The sequence below is a fragment of the Mus caroli genome, unplaced genomic scaffold, assembly GCF_978045245.1.
Source record: "Mus caroli unplaced genomic scaffold, Mus_caroli_1 scaffold_4, whole genome shotgun sequence".
Classification (NCBI taxonomy): Eukaryota; Metazoa; Chordata; class Mammalia; order Rodentia; family Muridae; genus Mus; species Mus caroli.
In genome coordinates this window covers 130,536,227-130,548,386 of record NW_028227259.1, presented here as the reverse complement: position 1 = coordinate 130,548,386, position 12,160 = coordinate 130,536,227, and positions in this window count along the sequence as shown.

Sequence of the window (12,160 nt, the reverse complement as noted above, 5' to 3'; positions counted from 1 at the left end):
GAAGCCATCTCTCTAGCTCGCTATTCAAGATTGTTAAATTGACTGTACAAATCCCAAATACAGACTTGCTCAGAACCAAATCCAATATAGGGTTTAATTCAGCGTGTGAGGCATGTCCTATCGAGACCTCACCCCAGTGCTCATTCCTGTGCTTCTCTGCGCTCTCTCTCTCTCTCTCTCTCTCTCTCTCTCTCTCTCTCTCTCTCTCTCTCTCTCTCTCCCTCTCTCCCTCTCTCCCTCCCTCCCTCCCTCCCTCCCTCCCTCCCTCCCTTCCTTCCTCCTTCCTCAGAGTATCCCAGTAGAAGTAAGGCACTGAGACACAGTGCTCAGGTCACTGGAACTATGTGTGAATGATGGCCTGAGGCCACTAACTCACATGCAGCCTATGTTAAAGCTCTCAGGTTTTCCTGATTGCTGATTTCCTTCTGTGAAGTGTGTTCAGTGAACATGGAAGTGGACCTGGAAAGAGAGATGGATGGCTCTGTGGTTAGGAGTGCTTGTTGCTCTTGCGGAGGACTAGAGATCAGTTCCCAGCACCCACATTGGACAGTTCAAAACCACCTCTATAAATGCAGCTTCAGGGAATCCAGCACCCCCCTTCCTCCTCCTCCTCCTCCTCCTCCTCCTCCTCCTCCTCCTCCTCCTCCTCCTCTTCTTCTTCTTCTTCTTCTTCTTCTTCTTCTTCTTCTTCTTCTTCTTCTTCTTCTTCTCTCTCTCTCTCTCTCTCTCTCTCTCTCTCTCAAACACACATCAATCAATCAATCAATCTTATAGAACAAGTAACCTGCAGGTCCCATGCGTTCAATGGTGGTGTTAGTGAGGCCAGAGGCAAGACACACTACACAACTACACAGGAAGACATGGCAATGCCTTGTATAAAGAAGGTGGGAGCTCAGAGATTTCTGCTCAGAGGCACAAGAGGAATTGGACCAGAGAGAGAGAGAACATTCCAAGGAGAGAGCACAGAAAAGGCAATATGGCATATCAGAAGGCCAGAGGGACATTATCAGCTTTCTAGTCCAACTGATAACTGCCCACAGTGCAATGTAAAATCACAGTTATGTGAGTTATGGTGGCCACATGGGACTCTAACCACACTGTTTGCCACATATGACCCATGCTTACTTCTCTAAGTGTGGGCCATCTTGATATTTTGAGCATAGTCCTGAGTCTGGGTTGTTTCTTCCTTGGGAGCACTTACAAACATTCTCCAAGCCAAGTTCTCAGCATCTTGTTGACTTCCCCGTTGAGCTCAGTGCCAGTCAACAAACATTCTCTGACAGGATGGCCTCTGCAAACTGCATACCAAACAAACCAGAAAATAAACTTATTCATGATATTAAAGACTAATGGCACTAACCCTGAAATTAGCCTGCTTACCTTTACAAGTCAGCTTTAGTTGTATGTGAGCATGTATATGTGTGTTTGTGAATGTGTATGTATATGGGTTGTGTGTGTGTGTGTGTGTGTGTGTGTGTGTGTGTGTGAATTTTCCCTGTAAAACTGGATAATGGGGGGCTGGAGAGATGGCTCAGAGGTTAAGAGCACTGACTGTTTTTCCAGCGGTCCTGAGTTCGAGTCCCAGCAAACACATGGTGGCTCACAACCATCTGTACAGTGTACTCATATACAAAAAATAAAAAAAAAAAAACTGGATAATTCTTGTGCCTTTTATTGCTGGGCAGGTTGCCCCATTGACAACTGTCTGAAACTTTGTACATACCCAGGATAGAGCAAATGCCTAGGAGCCTGTTCCTAGTGTCCAAGGAAGGACCTAGGATGGATTCCCCAGCCTGCCACTTCCTAGACAGTCTCAGTGTGGCCACCCCTCATAGGACTCATAGTGCAGGCCTGTAACACGCGTCTGGCCTCTGTAAAATGCAAGGATGAACCTCCCTGCTGAAGGCTTCTAGTTTTACTATCGACAGGGATGAGTGGTGGGAAGAAAGGGGACGTGAAAGTCTGACAAATGATGTGAACCATGACTGGCTGCTCACCTACAGTGCTGGGTTGGAGTCTGTACACATAGCTTTGTAGGTTATCAGGTTTGTGTGCAATGCTTTGTATTACACTGTAGGAAAATATAACTAAGAATGTCAGTCGGCTAAGTGTGTGTGTGTGGGGTGCTCTCTTAATCTTTAGACACTCAGATACATAATCCTGTGGTTCAATTCAGTGTATGAGGCATGTCCTGGGAAAGCCTCCCTCCAGCACCCATAGCTGTGGTTCCTTGCTCTCCCCCTGCTCAGAGCATCCCAGTGGAAGTGAGGCACCATGGCATGGGTGCTTAGGTCTCTGGAACTGTGTGTGCATCCTAGCCCGAGGCAGCTGATTCCCCTGCAGCCTATAATGAAATCATTATGAAATCCAGTGCTTTGTCCAAGTGTCATGCATTCATAAACACATTTTTAAATAAAGTCACAAGCATGTGATATTGCCTTGTGAAAGCCCCTCCCCCCCAAAAAATATAGTTTAGGAAAATCAGCATTCGATTGTCATGATCTAATTGTTTCCACAATTTTGTGAGGTTTTTTTCCCTTATTGGCCTGAGCTAGTAAAAATAACCTTCTTATGAAAAATGTATGGGATTAATAAAAGATGAGCATTCTAATTGGGTTCTTCTTGCTCTTCCACAGCCTGATTGTAATTAGTTCTTGTATTCATGCGAAGATTCTTATTTTTAAGAAAAGTAATCTCAGCTTAGTCAGTTCAACATTGTTGAACAGTGATGAGCACATGGGACTCTCCCCCCCAGCCCCCGCCAGCTTTGGTTTCCAAAACATTTCATTAAAATAAGTTTTGCCCCCAGTTTCACCTAATAATTAAATCTGTGACGCAGGGAGGTATGCTAACTCCTCAGCACGTCCCTATTCTAAAACTTCCATATTTGTGGATGGAGGGGTCAGAAACAAGCCCAGGACCTCTCAAAAAATGCACCATCATCACCTTTAACATTTTTTCTTATTTTTATTAAAGTATAAATAAAGCATAAATTATATAAAAGCATTTCATAAAATGTCTTTCAAAACATTGTATATTGCAAAGATTGTTTAATTACATGCCCTGAGGCAGTTTGGGGGAACCTGTCTTTTCAGTGGAGATGTATATGTATCAATCAATTCATCCATTTAGAGTTGCAACCCAGTAATGTTTAGAATACTCATGACCACGCACAATTATTGCCAAAACCCATTTCAAAACAGAAATGAAACCCTGTCCTCATCCATTATCAGCTCCGTTATCCTCCCCACAGCTACCACCTAAGCTCATTACCATCTGTCCTAGATACTTCGTGTTGCTGTGATAAAATGCCATGGCCAAAAGCATTTTAGGGAGGGAAAAGTCCACTTCATCTTACAGCTTAGAAGTCCATCCTTTAGGGGGGTCGAGACAGGAACCTGGATGCAGGAACAGATGCAGAGGCTGTGAAGAAGTGCTACTTACTGGCTTGCTCCTCATGGCTTGCTCAGCTTATGATGTTCTAGCACCCAGGACCACCAGGCCAGGTGCTGCACAACCTGCAGAGGGCTGAACCCTCTCACACCAATCATTTACCAAGAAATTACCCAACAGACTTGTCAGTCCAGTGGGGACATTATCTCAGTTGAGGCTCCCTCTTCCAAAATGGCTCTAGCTTGTGTTAAGTTGACATAGAACCAACCATCATGCTATAGAAGCGATTCTCACCCAATCCTGTCGCCATCCAAATCATTACCACGATCCCACTTTCCTACCCTGTCCAGCCTCTTCCTTCCCTTCCCTGTTACCACACATGCCCACAAACTGTTTGAAGCAACTAACTCATCACTCAGCTCTCTGTCTATCTGGGTATTTCACGTAATGAGTTGAACCCATAGTGACTTGTATGTCTAGCCTCGTGTGCTTTGATGTAATCGTTGTGAAGTTACTCCAGGATGGGCAAATGTCATTCTCCGGTGTGGACGGACCCCTCTTTTTAATCATCGATTCAACGCAGATGCTTTTGAGTTGTCTCCATTTAGGGCAGATATTGCTGGTACTGTTTCCTCTTATTTAGAAAGGTATCATTTGATCACCATCGTTGTTACATGGCGTTGAACCGTCCCAGTCAAAACAAAACTATTATGTTATAAATCTACACCCAGCCTTTGATAAAACCACCAAACGTTTCCCTAAGTCACATTTTCACGACCTTTTGATCAACACTTGGCATTCCTTCTAGACTTCTACTCTAGTCCATTCCCTCCGCGTGTCTAACTTAAAACAAAAGGAGACCCTGTATCGACGAGGTTAGCGTTGGGATGAGCTTTCAAATCCAAGTGTTTATTCTTTGAATTTTATTTTTTTATTTTTGTTTGTTGTTTAAAAGTCTTGTTTAGATTTAGTTATTGTTATATTGTGTGTGTGTGTGTGAGAGAGAGAGAGAGAGAGAGAGAGAGAGAGAGAGAGAGAGAGAAGGTCCCTGGGGAGGCCAGAAGAAGGTTTCATATGCTGTGGAACTGGAGTTGCAGATAGTTGTGAGGTCAGAATTTTTTAATAAAATGCCCATGCTTTCTTTGTGCTCTTTGTAGCACTGACTGAAGCTTTGTAAGTAACCCCTGTGCTCACCCTATCTGCTGTAATCTACCTCCAGTGTGCCCATCTCGCTGTCTATATTCACCATTACGAGACACATTTCACTGTGACACACACACTTGAATTGCTCAACTGTGCCATGGAGGGGGTAAAAAGTGAGATGTTCTCCTGTGAGCCGCATTTCTAATTTCATTTCTTCAAAGAAATCTGTGAGAATATATTAAACTAAACGTAGCAAGTCATTACAAGAGGATGTTGAACTTTGATAAAAAAAAAAAAAAAACAGAACAAGAAGTTGTTCATTGGAAATGAGAGATACTTTCAGTTTATTAGTAAAAGCATTGAGGGGTATGGATACTGAATGGGAGAGGTGAGATGATCTTAAGTGCTAGGCTAACATTTACTGAATGTGGAACATCGAGCATGGAGCTTCAACTTTTATGTACACTGTGGGTAGCTAATTATCTTATTAATCCTATTGTGGTCTAATTATCTCTTCCATTTAGCCATCTCAATAACATCTCTTTGTAATAGCTTTATTGAGATACAATTTGCATACAATAAAATCCACCCTTTTAGAGGGTACAGTTCAATGGCTGTTAGCATGTTCATGGGGTTGTGCACCTGTCACTGTTTTGGCAAGAGGCATCTGCTGCCATTAATAGCAACAGAACCATGCCCCTTGGCATTAAAGTATATGGGCCCACACACATGTACATGCATGTAAACATATATGCACACACATGCAACACACACACACATGTACACACATACACACATGTACGCATACACACTTCAGCCAAGCACCAGGTAGAAATCCTTTGCTCACACAGAGGAAAGACAAGAGTGTCAGATTCCTTGGTAGACACTGGTCCTTGTAACCTGAATTCTCTCCTAGCAACCCATGATTAAAATGTTCACACTACTTCTCTGAATCCCAAACTCTCCTGACAAGGCACACCACGAAGCTGGGATTGGCTGCTAGAATGAGCACTTAAGCAAAGCCCCCTCCCTCCCCGTGGATGCCCACCTGAGGTGATGAGCCCAACTTTTCTATTATGTCTGAGAACCCGTTGGCTTGTTTGTGATCAAGAAAGTTCACATCTCATTTCCTTCCGAGTGTTCCATCCTTTCAGCTCCTTCTTATTCATAGCTGCTGGACTCGGCCTGAGTTCATTTTCATATGTGGTAGGTGGCAGGAGTCCAACTTCATTATTTTGCATGTGAATCGTTACCCAGGGGCATTTGTTGGAAAACTTAACATGCTTTCCTATTACGTGGTCTTTAGAACTTGCGAAAAGTCAATTAACCTTAAGTGTGAAGGTTTGATCTCTCGATTTCAGTTTCTACTCAGCTGATTTGTGTTTAGCCTCATGCCAGGACCACGCTCATTTAAACAATCAGCGGAGTGAGGAGACAGCCCATGGACTAGGGAGAGTGATGTTTGTTAACTGCTTGTGTGATAGAAGACTCTTATCTGTATTATGCAAAGAACTAAAAAAAAAAGTACATGTTTATTTTTTAAAGAAAAAAAAATCATCAATACATGACGTGAACAGACCATTCATTAACAAATGAACATTAAAAGATAAAATACAGCTGATCAATAAACATGAAAACTTTCAAAGCTGTTCTCATTAGAGCAATGCAAACTAAACTCCATTGAGGTTCCTTCTAACTCTAGTCAGAATGAGTGGCATCTAGGAAACAAACAATAAATGCCAGATAGGATGGGGGAAGAAGGGACCCATTATACACTGTTGTTGGGAATATAAACTAGTCCAGCCACTATGGAAATCAGTATACATGTTATATTAAAAACTAAAAATAGAATTTCCCTATGACTAGGCTATAGCACTATAGATTCTAAGTCGACATACATAGGAGAAATGTCAGGCCTCAATGACAAGGCAGTGCCCGCTTCCTCATAAACAGCTAGTGGGGCCATGCGGCCACTGAAGCAAACTCTATATAAGGGCCAAACTGAAGCCTGCCTGAGAGCCTGGAGGTTGGTGATGCAGACAATGACAGCCAATCAGGAACTGCCACTTGAAGGATGCTTGCCTGAGACCAATGAGACTCCAGTGGATGAAGGGTGCTCCAGAGAATTAACAAACAAGCTTGCTTCTACATTCTCACGGGCTCCAGAAGTCTGAGTCCTTGATTTTGCACCCTCTCACCCACTGCCCCCAAGGGAGATGCCAGATAGGACGGAGGATTCAGGCAACAGACATATTAGAATACTTGTATATCCGTGTTTATTGCAGCGGTTGTCACAACTGCGAAGGTACAGTACCAGCCTAGGTGTCCGTCAGCAGAAGAATGGGTGAAGGAAACATCATGCCTATCACGATGGGAGATTTTTCAGCCCTGTGAGCATGGAAGCTTTGTCATTTTCAGGAAAATGGGTGCCCAAGGAGATAACCATGCAGAGTGAATTTAGTCTGACTCGGAAAGACAGACATAGCTGTTGTCTCTCATTTGTACATACTCATAAAATCGCATGTGTGTGTATATACCAACATCATCCCCAGGCCCTCACCCAGGCTCAAGGGAAATGTCAGGAAAGTGTAAAAACTAAGAGTATAGAGGAGAGCCGCACAATGGTGAATTCTACAATCGTGTCTAGAGTACTCATGCACAGATCCAGCCAGTCACCATTCCCAGAGAGATATGGAGGAGCCTGGATGGACCCACCCCCTTACTGGGGAGCTATTGGCAGTTGGTAAGTGCTGGGGGAGGGAGAATTTATTTTTTTCTCCATGCATCAACGAGCGACCCTCAGCCATGCACACCTAGGAATCACTGGACTCAGTGAGTTACTAGATAAAGAAAAACTTCATGAAAGGAGAAGGATGTATTGAGGGGCTGTGGAAGGACTTGAAGAGAGGAAATGTGGGGTAACTATCATAGTTTGATGTCTACATGCATGAAATTCTCAAAAATAAAGAAAAAGTAATATAAAATGAGAGTAAGTTGTTATACATTCAACCCATAATTTTAAAAACTATTGAAAAAGCCTTGCAACTTTGTTTTCTTTCATTTCAATTTGTAATTACCTAGCCATTTCCATAAGTAATTAAACTATAGTTTTGAAACGGGCCAAGTTAAGATTTTATATCAACCTCAAGACTGTAGTCATGGTTACACAATGGCATCATCACCACACCATCACATCATCATCATCATCATCATCTGATTTTTTTGCAACAGGGTTTCTCTGTGTAGCCCTGGCTGCCCTGGAACTCTCTCTGTGTACGAGGTTAGCCTCAAACTCAGAAATCCAACTGCCTCCGCCTCCTGAGTGCTAGGATTAAAGGCATGCACCATCACTGCCTGGCTTCACTATTATTTTTAGTTTAATTTTTTTTTTAATTTTATGTGGATGAGTGTTTTGCTTGCGTGCATGTTTATGTAGCACACATCAGTGCCCATGGAGGTCAGAAGAGACCACCAAACCCCCTGAAGTAGAGTCACAAACAATTGTGGGCCACCATGTGAGTGCTGGGACTTGAGCCTGAGACTCCCACAAGAACAGCCCGTGCTCTTAGTCACTGAGCTGTCTCTCCACTCCCCCGTCCTTGGTACTATTGAACTTGAATGTACTTTGGTTTTTCTCAGTTTGTCCATCATTTTGTCTATAAATACAATTTTTATACAGGCCCTTTTATCTCAAAGCTTTGCTGAATTTGTTGATATTTGAAACTATTTTCCATTGTACATTCCTTAAAAATCCCTATGTACAAGATTCCAATATCTGTGCTCATCTGCCACACTGACTTTCTTTCTCTCCAACCTTTATGTCTTTTGTTTCATTTCCTTTACCGTCTGCCTGAGCTACAAAGTTACATGCTTTCAGTATCATTCAAGTAACTTTTCAAGACAGAAGTAGTCTGTGCTTCCTGCTGATTTTCCTCAAGTCTCCCATTCCTTTTGTTGCCTCGGCAAATGGAATGGTTTGCTTAATTTAATGTTTCCCATTATTTATCTTTCCTGTAGAAGCACTATGCGCTGTTGTGCACTGTTCTCCCACACACTCATCTTAGTCTTTTACTAGTTCAAACTTTGGTTTTTCTCAGTTTTTTTTTATTCTTTTACTTAAACTAGTCTTTTACTAGTTCAAAAAGGGCTTTAAAGCCAGGGGCATTTTCTAAGTAGAAGCCCCTGCCATCTGTAAATCACATAGCTTTGTTTCGTCCCTTCAATCTGGACACATTCCTTTGAGCTCCCCATCCTAACTGCCTCACCAAACTCTCTCCACTGTGGTGCTGAAAACCCAATCCAGAAGCACAGACAATCTGTGTCTTTTGTGGACCTGGGAGGAGACGATGCTCTGCTCCTCACTACCACCTCTGACAGAGTTGCTCAGAATGTTTGTGGGTGGCATTTTTTAGGATATACAAATTCTCTCCCATCAAGATGTTATGAAATGGAATTTAATTTTACCTTTTTTCTATGTCTTTGGAGATGATCAAGTGTTTTTTTATTATTTTGTTGATGCAGTGTGCTGTGTTCATTGATTTTCAGATGATTAAATAACATTTTTAATGGTGTGTGTGTGTGTGTGTGTGTGTGTGTGTGTGTGTGTGGCTTGTAATGCAGTGCACATGGAGACCAGAAGAGGGCATCATATCTCCCTGAAGTTGGAGTTACAGGGTTGTGAGCCCTCCAAATCTGAGTGGCAGGAACTGAACTCAGGTTCTCTAGGAAACTAGCAAGAGATTCTAACTGCTGAGTCACCTCTCTAGCTTCTACATGATTTTAATCACTCAGATAAGTCCCATCTGTGTGTTTCTTTCCTTATGTGAATAGTGGGATGTTTTTGTCTAGAGTGATAAGAGTTTTGTTTTGTAGTTGTCTACTGGGGACTCTCCTTGGCTGTGATCTCTAAATAGCACCAGCTTCACACCATGAATTGAGAAGTGTCCCTGCCTCTGATGATTGTGGAGATTTCTAAAAATGGAATTCATTTATTCTTTTACAATTTCACACATGTACATAATGCTCTTTAATAGTGTGGGGGGGGGGAGTCACTTTCCTCGGTGGTGTAAATTCTGGTAAGCTGAAGCAGACAGCCCCTCAACCACCCACGTTTTTACAGTCAAATGCAATTAGATGCAGTGAGTTACCAAAACAGGAAAAAAAAAAAAGATATAGTGGCTTTGTGAAAAGTTAGTTTTAATTCTTCTGAGAAATTTGTAGAATTTAATAGACAAGCTACTTATGCATAGGGCTTTGGTTCATAGAGAATGTTTACATGTACAATTTAATGTGTTTAAAGAATAATTACCCTACCCCAAACTTGTCTTCTCTGGTAAGTTGTCCAATACCAGGGCTATGTCAATCACTGCTCTTTACAATGTTGTGGTTAGATAAGATGCCCTGAGGGGCCACTCTGACAGAGACAGTCTGCGTTTTTCTCATTCCACCAGGCTCCTGTATCAAGTTCTGTGTGTCCTCTTGTCTCTTGTACTTGGGCTTGATATTACATTCATGAAAAGTCACCTTTTTACTAAGGGTAAAAGTTCATGTTCTGAGACTGAGAGAAACCCTGGCTGAGCCCCAGAGACTTAACCATCTCAGACCATCGTGGAAGACCACATGGCTGCTCTCTGTCCGCTGTTCCCCACTTCCCCTGCAGCAGGCAGCACACCTGGTGTGTGGTCTTTGATGGCAAAGTTTGTCTGAGCTGTTTCTAAGAAACTCTTTACACCCTCACATGCACTGGGTGAAATCCCAAACCCTTCACTTGCCCTGTGCCAAGTGTCACATGGGTGACTATTATTGGGATGATAAGCTAATCTTCAAATCCACACTCATGCTACTGTCTCCTAAGCAAGTGTCTGTCGAAGCCTGATGATGCATGACTTCTTTCATATTGAGTAACCTCCCTGCCCCATAACCTGCTTTTTCATTCCATAAATATCAGAAAACCCTTTTCTAATCCACCCCCTCAATTCTCTCTCTATTGTAGTAGGTACAATAGTTGTAGTCTTGCTCTTTTGTGCCCTGGACCAACTCTACTCCTCTATCCCATAAACGTCCCCAAAACATCCTACATTGGAGACATGCAGTTTCATGATGTCTCTGTGCTTGGCTTCTGGCAAAATTTGTCACTCAGTGATTCATTCTGTGACAAAGAAAACAGCCCTGATTCAGGAGCATGACTCTGTATCATTTTGAATTTACATTTGCGAGTGAAATCGGAAGGAATCCCAGTGTGTAAAATGCCTGACCATGACTGACTCAAACGTATATGATGATCAAACACAGCAATTTCAGGTTCTTGCTTCTCCTTAGCAACAGTTGCCTGGCTCCTGCCCTGTGGTCCCCTTCTAGAAGGACCACACTGTGTTTTTTGCTTCCACATGGTTCCAGGTGCTCACTATTGATGTCCTTGCTCTGACATCCGGGAATCTGTGAGTGTTAGTATGTACCCTGAACGTGAGCCATTTCACAACAGTGTTCTTTAGTAGGTGATGATTCCAGTCTTTGTAGAGAAGGAGAATTTCCATTTAAACTCCCTTTAAAAAAAATACATTTTTAAATTAGATTGCAAACTAGTGGGACCTTGGAAGGCTTCTTCATACTTCAATTGTGGTTAGCCCACCCTCTACCCTTCCTTTCTTACACCTCCCACCTCCACCCCCATTTAAGCTTTTATCTCCCACGATTCTCTCCCTGTTCTTTCATATCTCAAATGTCCTGCTATTCCCTCCAGTGACATTGTTTTCCAGGGACTGCAAGCTGGCAGGGTCGAGTTGTTTCTTCCTTCCCATCCCATTGTGGTTAGCCAGACCTCCCTCTATTTCACATGAACTCCTCCTGTAGAGATGGAGATGCAGAGCCTACATGACAACGCCAGGCCAAGGCAGATGCCTGACCAGGTTCAGTGAGGAAAACACAGCAAGTTGCTGTGCTTTGTTTAAGTAACGAAGGTATTTGTTACTTAAGCAGGAAGTAAAATGTGGATATTAAATTCCTGGTCCATGTACCACAAAAGGGAGGGCTCACTTATTATTTCCCTTTTGTGATACGTCAATTCTGAATGCAGCAAAGGATAGGTTTTCAAATTCTTTTGTAAAGTTTATGTTAGTGCTGTATTTACATCCCTTCCATCCTTCACTTTCCCATCTCCAGGTCCTCTTATGCCCCTTTTCCTTAATTATAATCAGTACACACACACACACTCACACACACACACACACACACACACATGCAAGCTCGCATGCACACATGCACATGTGTTAAATGCTGACCACTCTTTTAGACAGGAAAAGGAATCTACACCCGTGAAATCTCAGTAATATAGTCATCTGTCTCAGGGTTTCTATTCCTGCTCAAAACATTGTGATCAAGAAGCAAGTTGGGGAGGAAAGGGTTTATTCAGCTTACACTTCCTTGTTGCTGTTCATCACCAAAGGAAGTCAAGACTGGAACTAAGCAGGTCAGGAAGCAGGAGCTGATGCAGAGGCCATGGAGGGATGTTCTTTACTGGCTTGCTTCCCCTGGCTTGCTCAGCTTGCTTTCTTAGAGAACCCAAGACTACCAGCCCAGAGATGGCACCACCCACAACTAGTTGAGAAAATGCCTTACATCTCATGGA